Raw genomic sequence first — 8,965 nt, 5'->3', positions numbered from 1 at the left:
TAACCACACCAGAGAGAGAGGGAGTGGTTAATGATAGAATCACAGAATCATTTTGGTTGGAAAGGATCTTTAAGATCATTAAGTCCAACCATTAACCTAGCACTGCCAAGTCTACCACTAAACCGTGTCCCTAGGCACTGCATCTACACATCCTTTAAATACCTCCAGGGATGGTGACTCCACCACTTCCCTGGGCAGCCTGTTCCAATGCTTGACGACCCTTTCAGTGAAGAAATTTTCCCTGATATCCAATCTAAACCTCCCCTGGCACAACTTGAGACCATTTCCTCACATTCTATCGTTTGTTACATGGGAGAAGAGACTAACCCACCTCGCTACAACCTCCTTTCAGGTAGTTGTAGAGAGCGATAAGGTCTCCGCTCAGCCTCCTTTTCTCCAGACTAAACAACCCCAGTTCTCTCAGCTGCTCCTCATAAGACTTGTTCTCTCGACCCTTCACCAGCTTCTTTGCCCTTCTCTGGACTCTTTCCAGCACCTCAATGTCTTTCTTGTAGTGAGGGGCCCAAAACTGAACACAGCATTCAAGGTGGGGCCTCACCAGTGCTGAGTACAGGGGGACAATCACTTCCCTAGTCCTGCTGGCCACACTATTTCTGATACAAGCCAGGATGCTGTTGGCCTTCTTGGTGGGGAAACACCCCCAGGTCCTTTCCTGCCAGGCAACTTTCCAGCCACTCTTCCCCAAGCCAGGCAGCTTGAGAGCAGTCTCGCAATTACAGGGCCTGGTTGTCGTGGGGGATTTCAACTACCCTGATATTTGCTGGGAGGCCTACTCAGCTAGCCATCCTCAGTCCAGGAGGTTCCTCCAGTGCATTGACGATAACTTTCTGATGCAAATGGTGGATGAGCCAACTAGGAGAGGAGCGCTGCTGGATCTTATCCTCACTAACAAGGAGGGTCTGGTTGAAGAGGTGAAGGTTGAGGGCAGCCTTGGTTGTAGTGACCATGAGATGGTAGAGTTCAGGATCTCATGTGGCAGGAACAGAATAGCTAGCAGAATCACAACCCTGGACTTCAGGAGGGCCACCTTTGGCCTTCTCAAGCAATTGCTAGGGGAAATCCCATGGGACAGGGTACTAGAAGGTAAGGGGGCCCAAGATAGTTGGTTAGCATTCAAGGACTGCTTCTTCTGAGCTCAAGATCAGAGCATCCCAACAGGTAGGAAGTCAAGGAAGGGTACCAGGAGACCTGCATGGTTAAGCAGGGAACTGCTGGGCAAACTCAAGTGGAAGAAGAGGGTGTACAGATCATGGAAGGAGGGGCTGGCCACTTGGGAGGAATATAAGTCTGTTGTCAGAGGATGTAGGGAGGCAACTAGGAAAGCTAAGGCCTCCTTGGAATTAAACCTTGCAAGAGAGGTCAAGGACAACAGAAAGGGCTTCTTCAAATACAGTGCAGGTAAAGCCAACACTAGAGGCAATGTAGGCCCACTGATGAATGAGGTGGGGGCCCTGGAGACAGAGGATAAAAAGAAGGCGGAGTTACTGAATGCCTTCTTTGCCTCTGTCTATACTGCTGGAGGCTGTCCTGAGGAGCCCCGGACCCCTGAGGCCCCAGAAGAAGTCAGGATAGAGGAGGAATCTGTCTTGGTAGATGAGGGCTGGGTCAGGGACCAATTAAGCAACCTGGACGTCCATAAATCCATGGGCCCTGATGGGATGCACCCGCGGGTGCTGAGGAAGCTGGCGGAAGTCATTGCTAGGCCACTCTCCATCATCTTTACTAAGTCGTGGGCAACGGGAGAGGTGCCTGAGGACTGGAGGAAAGCGAATGTCACTCCAGTCTTCAAAAAGGGCAAGAAGGAGGACCCAGGTAACTATAGACCGGTCAGCCTCACCTCCATCCCCAGAAAGTTGATGGAACAACTTGTTCTTGGTGCTGTCTCTAGGCACATCAAGTGTAGGGGGATCATTAGGGGCACTCAGCATGGCTTCACCAAGGGGAAGTCATGCTTAACCAACTTGATAGCCTTTTATGAGGATGTTACCTGGTGGATAGATGATGGTAAAGCTGTGGATGTGGTCTATCTCGATTTCAGTAAAGCGTTTGACACGGTCTCCCACAGCATCCTCGCAGCTAAACTGAGCAAGTGTGGTCTGGATGATCGGGTAGTGAGGTGGATTGCGAACTGGCTGAAGGAAAGAAGCCAGAGAGTGGTGGTCAATGGGACTGTGTCCAGTTGGAGGCCTGTGTCTAGCGGAGTCCCTCAGGGGTCGGTACTGGGACCAGTACTATTCAATATATTCATTAATGACTTGGATGAGGGAATAGAGTGCACTGTCAGCAAGTTCGCTGATGACACAAAACTGGGAGGAGTGGCTGACACACCGGAAGGCTGCGCAGCCATTCAGAGAGACCTGGACAGGCTGGAGAGTTGGGCAGGGAGAAATTTAATGAAATATAACAAGGGCAAGTGTAGAGTCCTGCATCTGGGCAAGAACAACCCCATGTACCAGTACAAGTTGGGGGCAGAGCTGTTGGAGACCAGCGTAGGGGAAAGGGACCTGGGGGTCCTAGTGGACAACAGGATGACCATGAGCGAGCAGTGTGCCCTTGTGGCCAAGAAGGCCAATGGCATCCTGGGGTGTATTAGAAGGGGTGTGGTTAGCAGGTCGAGAGAGGTTCTCCTCCCCCTCTACTCTGCCCTGGTGAGGCCGCATCTGGAATATTGTGTCCAGTTCTGGGCCCCTCAGTTCAAGAAGGACAGGGAACTGCTAGAGAGAGTCCAGCACAGAGCCACGAAGATGATTAAGGGGGTGGAACATCTCCTTTATGAGGAGAGGCTGAGGGAGCTGTGTCTCTTTAGCTTAGAGAAGAGGAGACTGAGGGGTGACCTCATTAATGTTTATAAATATGTAAAGGGCAAGTGTCATGAGGATTGAGCCAGGCTCTTCTCAGTGACATCCCTTGACAGGACAAGGGGCAATGGGTACAAGCTGGAACACAGGAGGTTCCACATAAAGAGGAGGAAAAACTTCTTTACAGTGAGGGTGACCGAACACTGGAACAGGCTGCCCAGAGAGGTTGTGGAGTCTCCTTCTCTGGAGACATTCAAAACCCGCCTGGACGCGTTCCTGTGTGATATGGTCTAGGCAATCCTGCTCCGGCAGGGGGGGATTGGACTAGATGATCTTTCAAGGTCCCTTCCAATCCCTAACATTCTGTGATTCTGTGATTCTGTGAAGCCTGTAGCATTGCATGGGGTTGTGGTAACCCAAGTGCAGATCCAGACCTGACAGTGATGGCGAGGAAGTAAAGGATTAGGATAAATATTGCCGTGCTCAAAGTGTTAATCCAGTGTACGGGGGTTCCCTTTCCTTTCTGATCAGCTATGAACCATGAATATTCAGGAACAGGCTGTCCCAGTCTGTAGGAAGACAAGCCGTCAGGGAAAAAGACCGGCCTGGTTAAACAGAGAACTTAGGCTAGAACTTAAGGAAAAAAGAGAACCTATTTGCTCTGAAAGAAGGGTCAGGTAACTTAGGAGGTCTATAGGGACGTTGCCAGGTCATGTAGGGAGAAGATTAGAAGGGCCAAAGCTCAATTAGAGCTTGATTTGGCAGCTACAGTTAAAGATAACAAAAAAAGTTTTTACAAATACATTAACAGCAAAAGGAGGGTCAAGGAGAGCCTCCACCACTTGCTGAATGAGGAGGGTAGTGTAGTGTCAGGGGATGAGGAAAAGGCAGAGGTGCTCAATGCCTTCTTTGCCTCGGTCTTTAATGTCAAGACCGGTTGTCCTCAAGAGACTCAGCCCCCAGAGCCTGAAGTTAGGGACAGGGGGCTGTGTGAACCCCCCATGATCCAGGAGGAGACTGTTAGTGAGCTGCTGTGCCAGTTGGACACCCACAAGGCTATGGGCCCGGATGGGATTCACCCCAGAGTAATGAAGGAACTGGCAAATGAACTTGCCAAACCACCCTTGATTATCTACCAGCAGTCCTGGTTAACTGGAGAAGTTCCAGCTGACTGGAAATTAGCAAATGTAACGCCCATCTACAAGAAGGGTTGGAAGGATGATCCAGGGAACTATAGGCCTGTCAGCCTGACCTCAGTGCCAGGCAAGGTGATGGAACATATCATCCTGAGTGCCATTACACAGCACATGCAGGACAATGGGGGCATCGGGGCCAGCCAACATGGATTCATGACAGGCAGGTCCTGCTTGACCAACCTGGTCTCCTTCTATGACCAAGTGACCCGCTTAGTAGATGAGGGCAGGGCTGTGGATGTAGTCTATCTAGACTTCAGTAAGGCATTCGACACTGTCTCCCACAGCATCCTCCTAGACAAACTGGCTGCCTGGGGCTTGGGTGGGTGGACTCTGATGGGTTAAAAACTGGCTGGATGGCCGAGCCCAGAGAGTGGTGGTGAATGGGGCAAAGTCCAACTGGCGGCCGGTCACTAGCAGTGTTCCCCAGGGCTCAGTTCTGGGGCCGGTGCTGTTCAACAACTTTATAGATGATCTAGACGTAGGGATTGAGTGCACCCTCAGCAAATTTGCAGATGACACCAAGCTGGGTAGGAGTGTCGATCTGCTGGAGGGTGGGAAAGCCCTACAGAGAGATCTGGACAGGTTAGATAGATGGGCCGAGACCAACGGCATGAGGTTCAACAAGAACAAGTGCAGGGTCTTACACTTTGGTCACAACAACCCCATGCAGCGCTACAGGCTGGGGGAAGAGTGGTTAGAAAGCGGCCTGGCAGAAAGAGACCTGGGGGTGCTGATTGACAGACGGCTAAACATGAGCCAGCAGTGTGCCCAGGTGGCCAAGAAGGCCAATGGCATCCTGGCCTCTATTAGGAATAGTGTAGCCAGCTGGTCTAGGGAAGTGATCGTCCCTCTGAACTCGGCACTGGTGAGGCCACACCTTGAATACTGTGTCCAGTTCTGGGCCCCGCACTTCAAGAAAGATGTTGAGGTGTTGGAGCGAGTCCAGAGGAGGGCAACCAAGCTGGTGAAGGGTCTGGAGGGTCTGACCTACGAGGAACGGCTGAGGGAGCTGGGGTTGTTTAGCCTGGAGAAGAGGAGGCTCAGAGGTGACCTTATTGCAGTCTACAACTACCTGAAGGGAGGTTGTAGTGGAGTGGGAGTTGGCCTCTTCTCCTGGGCAACTAGCGATAGGACAAGAGGACACAGCCTCAAGCTTCACCAGGGGAGGTTCAGGTTAGACATTAGGAAGCATTTCTTCTCAGAAAGGGTCATTAGACATTGGAATGGGCTGCCCAGGGAGGTGGTGGAGTCACCATCTCTGGATGTGTTTAAGAAAAGACTGGACATGGCACTTAGTTGACATGGTGGTGTCAAGGCAATGGCTGGACTCGATGATCCCAGGCGTCTCTTCCAACCTGATTGATTCTGTGATTCTGTGAACTGAAAATCAATTTATTTTAGTAGAGAGCACACCACGTTACTGTGTTATTTATAAGAATTGTATCCCCTTTGCAATGTTGTTGGCTGCCATCAGCAGTCAATCTAGAGAATGTACAGTTCTGAGCTAGTTTGTAAAAAGAGGCTATAATAAAACTAAAAATTAATAGAGAGTGATAACGAAGATGATATAATGGTATCTGCACATGGAGAGTAAATTTGCTAGGACAGTCCAGCCCTGAAAATAGCCAGTGGGGTTTGAGGTATGATGAAAGCCTACAAACTCATAAGTGTCTTGCAGAAACTGAATAGCCTTCTTTTTCTTTGTACAAGAGCAAAGAGTCACCACACAAAATGATCAGACTGCACATACAGGATGCACAACAGAAGGTGAGTCTTCATGCAACCTCGAATTAAAATCTTTATATCATTGCCACAGGGCACTGTAGCTGCTGAAAATATATATGACTTCCAAAAACATATTCATAAAATAATTATTTATCTAGGGTCATTAAACACAAAAATATATGGCCATTGGCTCAGGGAGATCTTGGGACACAGGGCTCCAAGTATTCTGACAGTTCACCAGGGAAGCATCAGGTCCTGCTTGCAGAGTTCTCATGTCCTTCCTGGGCACTGGCTGCTGCCCACTGTCAGAAGCAGGAGTAGGCAGGCCTTTAGTCTGTCCCAGTATGGCTTTTCCTACTTCCACTAAAAATAGCTCACATGTTACAGATTTATATAGTGTCTGATGCTGCAAAGGATTTGAGATTTGCTTGTTATAAGAGCTGTCATCTTTTGTGATTCTGCAAAGGCTGTTATGCTATAGGGGCTTGTTATCGTTTAAGACAGATGTAGGGAATTCCTCACACCCAACTTTGAAATCTACATGTGAGGTAATCACCGAGATCCCTGCTTTGATCAGTGAAGAAGAAAATTCATGGTTAGGGTCATCTCACCTAGGAGATGAGCTGTGCACTATGGAGCCTATCACTCTGTAAAGGGAGTCAAGTGACTAACTGCCATGTAGACACCTACACCGCACTTGTCAAAATTTAGAAATGTGAATCCCACTATGTCTGGAACTAGGTGATGATATAACTAGGAAAACTGAATGGTTTTTCCCTCTTTTTGAAATCGGATTTCTATTAGCAGGGCCGTTGCCCTTACTGGTGTCCAAATTGAAGACAATGTGAGGGGAGAATTTGTAAGGAAGGGAAGTAAGTAGAGCTGTATCCTGGTTCTTCTTCCTCCCTTGTGGAGTACATTGCATAAAAATGGAGGGAATGTAGCTTTTTTTTCAAAGAGAGATTGGTGTATTTTCTAAAACAATAGTGCAAGGGCAAGCCAGCTGGAAAAGCTCTCTGACATACAGACTTTAACCAGGTTTGGCGTCCACAAAGGTGTTAAAGACAGGCTTTGTTATCCAGAAAGATCCTTTATTTTCTTCTTGAGTGCAACGTGTCTGCAGAAGATAAATATGACTAGAAAAAATATATTAATTGCTTTATTTTCATGTAGTTCCTCCAAAATCACAGTTCTACAATTCAAATGGCTAAGACTGAGAAAAATGCATTTAAATCACTCCTGGCTCTTAAAAGCTGCCCAAGAATGGTGTCAGACAGTAGATGTACACTTAGCTGTGCGTCAGAAGGGCAGCACTAGGAACAGTGGGCAGCTATTACTTGAGTTCAGAGGAACTGGTGGTTGCATCCATTCACAATAGAACTGTATCCAGGTATATGACGTATATAATTTTCAGCATTGTTTCTGTTTTCAAGATAAAATGATCTGGCCTTCTGCCATATGGAAGCTTGTTTGTTACTTGAATGTTTTTATTATCACTGGTGAAGAACAGCTTTCCAAAGTCTATCTGTATCTATACTTACAATTATACCTATACCTTCAACTATCTATATAATTTTTTCCATGCTGAAAATCATTCTCTTTGCTTCTTCTTTGTCTGCAGCTATAAAAGGTCATTGTTTCTTCATGATGACACTTAATTTGCTCACTGCTCCTTCTTCAGCCAAATTAAATGCACCACAGTGCTTTGAAGATACTCCATCTGCCTTGAGACAAGGTTTTTCATATAATCTATGCTCCAGATGTTATGTTTTGCATTATTAATCTGAAGGGAACTACTTGCTGTCATGGCATGGGATACTTAATGTGAAGGAGAACGCACAGTAAAAACAGCTTATGATTATAATTTGAGTAAAAATAGATGGGATTCATTTGACCAAACGTCAGCTATGTATGAGCTAGCTCTATACACCCTAGTCAATAAAGAGAAAGAGTGGCTTCTAAGGCACTACTCGTCACATCCTAAAGCAGAAACCTTAGCTAGGGGAAACTTGGTATGACCGGCAAGGGAGGCATAATGGGAAGCTGAAACAACGTACATGGTGCCCAGAGGCAGTACAGAGGAGAAGACAATGTTTCCTTTACAAATTATTAAACAACAGGAGGAAGCCCTTTCACACCTTTTATTTGTCATGAAAAAGTAGGTCTCCAAAGGAAAATGTTTGCTTAATAAAATACATTTAATCAGGGCCTTCATCTTCAAAGAGACACAGTTGCACATACATCTACCCCTCTCCTTCACAGAAGACCCGTCAACTCATGCTATAAGTACTGAAATGTGCTCAGGCTACTCTTTCCAGAGGCAAGGCAAAAGGAATGTACTGTGTTATGGCATAAAACCTTTCCAAGTTGATCTTTATTATGGTGAATATTAAAGTCCTCAGAAGTGTGAGGAATGTAAGCTCAGGCTTCCAGAACAACTGATCTAGATGGTGATGGATCAATAAAAGACACTGCAGTGGATCTTAACAAAAAGTGCCTAGTGTGGTCTAGTTGACATGGTGGTGTCAGGGCAATGATTGGACTCGATGATCCCAGAGGTCTCTTCCAACTTGGTTGATTCTGTGATTCTGTGATTCTGCCTCGTACCACATTCAGCGCACACTGAACATTAAACTAGCTTTTGGGATGGATGCATACCACCATTTAAAGTCTTTCTTCTTTCCTTAAAAATGAAAAAAAAACCCCAAAATCATAGGGTCCTGTGCCAGCTCTAAGGACTTATTGCCTATAAATCTGGAGAATAGTTCTGCAGTTAACCTAATGTCTTCCTTGAAAAACCCAGCCTCCATTGAAAGAGAACAGAGGCTCAAAGCCTTCCTCCTGGAGGCTTTACTCTAAGGTTGGCTTTACTCTAAGGTCTCCCAGTCCCTTTTGCTAAGGGGGTATCACAACCCAGAGATCCAAAGCTGTTTCAAGTGGTTCAGTTGGAACTTACCACATGCTTAAATTCTGAATTACTCTTTATTTTTCATGAAGTGCAGGAAATCTTCAGAATGGGCAGTGCTTATGCATGTGGGATTGCAGTTATTGTAATTTGGTTGAGCGGTATCAATAACTTAGACCTGAACAAAGACTTCATGAGTTTGAGCACTGGTTGAACATTGACTCATGTGGACAGGGAATGGAGATGCAGCTCTGATTCTTGGCACACCAGCTTGCACAGGAAGGATTATTATTTGCTGCTCGCACTGGTCAGCAGAAAAT

The sequence above is a fragment of the Nyctibius grandis genome, chromosome 1 (genome assembly GCF_013368605.1).
Source record: "Nyctibius grandis isolate bNycGra1 chromosome 1, bNycGra1.pri, whole genome shotgun sequence".
Lineage (NCBI taxonomy): Eukaryota > Metazoa > Chordata > Aves > Nyctibiiformes > Nyctibiidae > Nyctibius > Nyctibius grandis.
The sequence above is the reverse complement of the archived record's forward strand: the minus strand, read 5'-3'. Positions refer to the sequence as shown.